This window comes from Lactuca virosa, chromosome 1, assembly GCF_052849685.1.
Source record: "Lactuca virosa cultivar CGN04683 chromosome 1, Lactuca_virosa_CGN04683_v6, whole genome shotgun sequence".
Taxonomy (NCBI): domain Eukaryota; kingdom Viridiplantae; phylum Streptophyta; class Magnoliopsida; order Asterales; family Asteraceae; genus Lactuca; species Lactuca virosa.
Window position 1 is genome coordinate 104018835 of NC_136426.1, and position 7177 is coordinate 104026011.

General features: G+C 37.8%; 1 pseudogene; it reads left to right on the plus strand.

Moving 5' to 3' along the window:
- Positions 1 to 895: 895 nt before the first annotated feature.
- Positions 896 to 2731, plus strand: LOC145154821 (tetrahydroberberine oxidase pseudogene; annotated as a pseudogene).
- The last annotated feature ends 4446 nt before the right edge of the window (positions 2732 to 7177 follow it).

A 7177-nucleotide genomic window follows, 5' to 3' on the forward strand; every position in this document is an offset into this window, starting at 1 on the left:
ACATCATTAATTTTAATATTTCAATTTTTCTCATTTTTCTTATAAATTCAAACTTCTTAAATTGTTAAAACTTTATATTTATTCATTTTTTTAGAAAAACTCATGTAATACATTAGTCTCACACCTAGTTAATTATACAAACACATTCTTTTAAATGTCTTTTTATGTTATTTTATATCTTTCAGTTAGCTTTTCAGCTAGTTTTATCAAACGCTATTTTTTATTAGTTAGTTTTTCAGGTAACAACTAACTTTTTATTTAACAACTAGTTTTTTAGCTATCGGTTAGCTTTTCAGCTAACAACTAGTTTTTCAGCAAATACGCCAAACATAACCTAAATCTCTCGTAGATATTTTAATTAATAGATTTCTAATTAAAAAGTTTTTCCTATAATCACATTAACTACTTTCAAGTACACATCTACATTAATTTAACTATAATTAAATAAATAAATAATCATCATATATCATTAGATTTTAAAACGATGCACTTGTTCAAATCAATGACTTATAAAAAAGAAACGTCATGTTTGAATGCATGTATATATAATTGAACTTAAATATAATGATTTGAATTATCAACGTTACTATTTGTAGAATATCTAAAATAAGAAATTTAGCAAGGAAAAAGAAAAGGATAAAAACCAAAAATATAGAATATCAATTGTTAGATTGATTATTAAAATGGGAAAACACTCCTACCAAAAAAAAAAAAAAAAAAAAATCAAACTTTGACTCCATTATTTTGCCGTTTATCATAGAATTTCGTCGTCCTAGAAAAGTCAAACCTGAATTCGATTTAATGAATTGAGTTGTTCATGTTTTATTTCTCTTTCTCACACTTGCAGTCAAGTCTATGGCGGCTTTATGCTCATCTCTGCTCTATAAAATAAAACGCTTTTGGCAGTCACATAGATCAAACTGACCAAATTAAACATGAAGACATCTTTTGTCTTCCTCTTGGTTCTAACTCTAGCTCTTTCCTTTTCATCTGCATATTCTCAAGATTTTATAAGCTGCGTAGAATCCAAATCAACCAATGCGAGCTCCATTTCTCAGCTCATTTACACCCCTGGCAATGCTTCTTTCCTACCCATTTGGCAATTCGCAGTCCAAAACACAAGGTTCCTTAAACCCTCCACTCCTAGACCATCAATCATCGTGACACCTACGGATGAATCACTCATCCAAACATCTATTCACTGTGCCAAGAAACATGGGTACGAGATCAGGATCAGAAGTGGGGGGCATGACTTCGAGGGCCTCTCATACACTGCGGATGTTCCATTTGTTATGATCGATCTCAACAACATGAGATCTATAGACATAGACGTAGCTAACAGTACTGCATGGGTGGGGACAGGCGCTGTGCTTGGTGAACTTTACTACAGTATTGCACAGAAGTCCAACAACACCTTGTATTTCCCCGGAGGTACATGGCCGACGGTGGGTATTAGCGGGTTGATAGGTGGTGGTGGCACCGGAAACCTATTAAGGAAATACGCTACAGCTGGTGATAATGTCTTGGATGCTCGTATCATAGATGTCAATGGAAACATTCTTGATAGGAAGTCGATGGGTGAAGATTTGTTTTGGGCGATTCGAGGAGGTGTTGCTTCCAGTTTCGGAGTCGTTGTTGCATGGAAGTTGCAGTTGGTTCCTGTTCCAGAAAAAGTAACTGTCTTTATAGTGAATAGAACTCTCGAACAAGGTGTAACAGAACTTTTCTATAAATATCAGTCTCTTGCAACTTTTGAAGATAGAAATTTGTACATAAGATCCCAAGTGGCTTCGGAATTTATCGGCAACACCACCCAGAAAACCATACGAATTATCTTCCAAGGAATTTATCAGGGCACAACCAACACATTGCTTCCGGTGTTGGACAAAGTTTTTCCAGAGCTCGGTGTTACACGAGAGATTTGTCAGGAAATGACAAGTGTCCAGTCAACACTTGTGTTTTTTGGAAGGCCAAGCTCCACCCCGCTTGAGATTCTTACAAACCGATCTGCCATACCCAAGTCAAACAGCAAAACTAAATCAAACTTCGTCCGAGAACCGATCCCCATATCCGGATTGAGAGAAATCTGGAATAAGTTTTTTGAAAACGATTTGTCGGGTGGTTTGCTTATCATTCCTGCTGGAGGAAGAATGGATGACTACTCAGAGACAGCGACACCATATCCTCATAGAGCTGGAACCTTGTACTTGTTGGCTACTAGTGTAAATTTTGTAGGTCAAGCTAACGATACAACCCCTGTATCGCTTAGAAGATTAGCTTGGTTGCAAAGCTTAGAAGAGTTGTTGACTCCTTATGTGTCACAGAACCCGAGGGAGTCGTATGTCAATAACAATGATCTGGATATCGGTGTTGGGGCTGCTAATTATAAAGAAGCAAGTGTTTGGGGTGAGAGGTACTGGAAAAGGGACAATTTCAAGAAGTTGATTCGAATCAAGGCTAAAGTTGATCCTGAGAATTTCTTTAAGTTCCCACAAAGTATCCCGGTCTTTAAACGCCGACAGACATTAAAGATAATCATAATAATCGAGAATAATAAGGTGTGTTGGCATTTTGTGAAGATCTATAAATCAAGTGTCAAGTCCACTCTGATCTTGTTTATCCTCGTTTACTTTGTAGCATTTTATATCGTCATTCATATTTTTTGTCTTTTGCTTCCTATTTGTGTAAAAAAATAAGAATAATGAAGAATGATTTGATTTCATTTAATTAATATCGTGACTCCATTCTATGTAACAGTGTAATTATTTATGTGATTTATAGCCTTCCATTTACTACTTACATAGATTTGCCTCTTCAAGGACCATCATTTTCAGTACGTGATTATATATAACATTAATTTTTGAATGACTTATGAACAACACCCTTTAGCCAGCCGTTACTGTTCATCTGCTTGGGGCAAAGGGGCGTGAGTCATCGACTCCATTGCTATGTGTTCTTCTGCTGATCGCCTCCGCTTATTCGAGAAAACCACCAGCGCCTCTGCCTCTACCTCCATTAAAACAAACATGCCTTTGATCCTTTCAACATATTGTGGATGAACAATACCCACCTCCTCTTATTTTCTTCTCATCGATTTTTCGTCCTCTTCGCTCCCCTCTCTTTCCGTAATCGATTAGGACTCATCGCTTTTCGTCTCCTGCTTCGGGATTTGGAACATCGGTAGCACCAATGGCTGATTCTTGATGCAGACAAACCCACCATCCATCCGATTTATCGAGACACCGCCACTTCTTCCAATCTTCTTGTTGTTTCTCACCGTCGTGCTATTCCCAATTCCATGCCCCGATTGAACTCTGGAGTACGCTTTGTGCCTGAAAATACAAACTACCTTCATGTTTGCTTCTGGTAGAACCGGTCGGCTTCGATGGCAATAGTAGAAGGAACAAGGATGTGTTAGTGTTTGTCAAGGCAATCGACAATTCAAGGTTTTCTTGAGACAAAATATTGAAAATCGTTTAGTATTGTGTAACGTCCTAATTTTCAACCCAATTTTTTCATTTTCATTTATTTAAATATATTAGAGTATAATTACATTATGCAGAAACATGTTGTGAATGAGCGTGTGTACAGTCGAACCATGCCCTTCTCACAAATCAATGAAGTACCTAAAAAACATTTATAATCAACTAGGTAATCAAGAAACTTAGTGAGTTTCCCAAAATACCATATACCACAATACATATACATCCATACAAATAATGGCTCACGATCTGCCAATAATATGTGTATCTTAGACTTACGGCCCATCCATTTCGTCTTTAACACGTGTCTATGTGTACCTACGACGTACATGTCATTTCGCCAACACGGGTCTATGTGTACTTACGGCCTACATGTCATTTCGTCAACACAGTTCTATATGTACTTACAAACTACATGTCATTTTGTCAACACAGGTTTATGTGTACTTACAGCCTACATGCCATTTCGTCAACACACGGACCTATAGGCTCCCAACCTCTTTGTCGTTCCACCATCATCCCCTAACTAAACCTAATATCCCAAAACTTATGCACATAGATACCGCACTTTAGACTCTACTAGTACATGCATATTTAAACTTCCTACTATACCAGTTTTAAGTATATTTACACTTTAGCACATAAAGATCATACTATCAGCTCTACTCTACTAACTCTCTATCCTAACATACATGGACATATATTGTAATACATAGTATGGTGAGATAACTAACCTCGATAATTACTCATATGATTAACAACTATCATGGTGATCTTACTGGCGATCCAACTAACGGGTAACACGCCTAACAAGTATTGACCTATAATACTATAAGTTTGTTAATCCCTATGGCAATCTGGTAATAAAAGCCAGATCTTTCACTAATCCCAATGTGTAACATCCTGATGTTAAGGTACTTCTAATTTTGAACTCTATGATTTTAGTATGTTGCACTTTTGGTCCCTAAGTTAAGAAAGAGTGAAAAGGGGCCCAAAGTGGTTTTTTGGTGAAATATGGGTTGGGATGAGTACGTCGTGCGTACGTGTGTGTACGTTGGGTGTACACTTCGTACGCATGGCATACATGGAATGCATGCAAAACCCTAATTTTAGGGCTTTGGCTCATATTTAAGCAACCTTGTGGACTCAAATCCTCTTCGTGCTCAGCCTCCATCTGTGATATCGACCCTCAAGCAACCTTAGAGCAAGAGAGCAACTTTAAGCCTTAAGTGAGTTTTTGGAATGGTTTGGAAGAAAGAAGAAGGTGGTTAGAAGATCTTGGAGTTGAAGTGCACTTTGGATCTGGGATTTCTACTTGGTTTGAAACATCTTGAAGGTATAAAGCTTGCATCTTTACCCCTCTATCTTGTAGATCTAGGTTTTTGCTCTTTTAAGTTACTTTTTGGTCCCAAAATGATGATTCATGAACAAAGCATGTTCTTGACCCATAAAGCTGTCCTTTCAGACCCTTGGAAGGGTCTTGAGCCATAAAAATGGATTCCAAGTGGTTGGTTTTGCCCCCATGCATCATTTAGAAGGTCTTAATGGATTAAGAAGTGATATAAGCACTTAATGGACATCCAAAGTCATAAAGTTGGAAACTTTATGACTCTTGAGAGTATTTTAGCCATGGATCTGAAAAATGGACGTAAGTGCTTAAGTCATTAAGCACTTAATGGGTTTTTGGGAGTACGCCTCGTGTACCTGGAGTACGCCCTGCGTACGAGATCAACCACCCCGATGATGGTCAACATGCGAGTACGCCAGCGTACCTTTAGAGTACGCCCCACGTACCTACTCTGTGGTGACTCGGCCGGGTTGACTCAGTTGGTTTGACCAGTTTGACTTTGACTTTGACCATGTTTGACCTTATGGGTATTTTGGGATTTTGATTGAGATTGGTCATTTGGTTGGAATAGGTGTCGATTAGAGCTGCGATTCGGAGTCCAGACCTCATCAGCTTTTGTCCAGTTTGCGATGTGAGTTTTAGTCACTGGACTCATGGGTCTAAGGCACCAAGACCAACCCATTGGATTAGATATCATGTTATGTGATAGTATGTTATCGTACTGTAGTGATCTGTTAGATCGGTATCCTGGTATATAGGAGGATGCTATGCTTAGTGATTTGTAAGATCTGTCTGATTGTTTGTTGATTGGTTATATGTATGTTTATCTATTATGTATATGTCAACATGTTGTGTGTGGTTGGTTTGAGGCGGACCAGTGTAGACTGAAGACCAAGAGACCCAGGGCGTCCCAGATAGACTGCAGGCCTGAGAGGCGTACCAGTTAGGCCGATGGCTCAGAGAATGATCCAGATAGGCTGAAGGCCTGGTGAGGCGTTCCATTCATGCTGAAGGTTCTGTGAGCGTTCTGGATAGTCTGTAGGCCGGTGTGGCGTTCCAGTCAGGCTGAAGGATCAGTATACATGTTGTTGTTATTATGTTTATGTGGTGGTACTTTGGAGGAAACTCACTATGTGTTGGCTTACAGTTTTGGGTTATGTTTCAGGTACTTCAGATAACTGCGGAAAGGAGAAGGCATGACCGTACACATCCTCTTGTTTATGACATATGATTTGGGAGACTCTGATGTTTGAGAAAATGTTTTGAAAACTATGATTTGTAAACAATTTGTGAAATCGGGTTGATTTTAAAAGTTTAAATTTATTGTGATTTTTATGATGTTACAAGTTGGTATCAGAGCTTTGGTTTGAGTGAATTGGAGAAACACTCGTGTGATTCTAATCTCAAACTAAGGAAAAAGTTTTTTTTTTAAAATGGTTTTTAAAGTGTTTTCAAAATAACCAAGTAGGATGTGATGTGTACGATCAGTCGGAGCCAGTAAGTAGACCCCGAACTACCACACTGTTATTGATATTGTGATATATTAGAACAGCATGCTAGTGATAGGCTATGGATCTTCAGGAATTGCATGATAGAATTGCCTGATTGTATGATGCCTGATAGCCTAGGGCTTTCCTTATATGAAATTTGTTGGGTTCGAAATATATTGTGAGATGTCAAAGTGTCTTAGGTCATGATCAGTGTCGAAGTCTGTTTTTTTTGTATTCGCTGTATGTATTTCATAAGGGTACTCTTAGATGTCGAAGCGTACAAGTCTTAACCCTTATGTAATTTTTGTTTACTTCTATTGTTCCTATAAATAGGGACAGGTATAAGAGTTAGAGTAACTTTTGTCATGAAGTGTACTTTACTCTCGTTTTCTCTTGTATCTTTCAGAAGTAGTAATTGAGCCAAACAGATTCTATTTACAACTTGTGTTCTTGATTGATTCATACTCTGATTTCATTTCATTCACTCGATTCATACGAACTACATTTGCTATCAGAGCAGGATTCTCTCAATTGATTTATGATTTTCTCTTAGTTTCAAAAGTTTTTGAATCGCTGTTTTAGATTCAAAAATATTTCGTACTTTTGATCTAGAAAATCTTTTTCTGATCAATTGTTTTGATTCGATTCTGCTCTTCGTTTGATAAATCGAGTGTTCGGTGATTGATTACTGAAATATTCATTCCTTAGATTCTTCTTTCTGAAGCTTTTCATCATTTTTGTTCGTACGTTAATGGCGAACTTCAACATGAACACGATGACTGGTTTCTATCATCTTCTCGGTTCTTCAACCAAAATTCTGATGCTGATTCCTGAGTACTATGAGCAATGGGCGGACA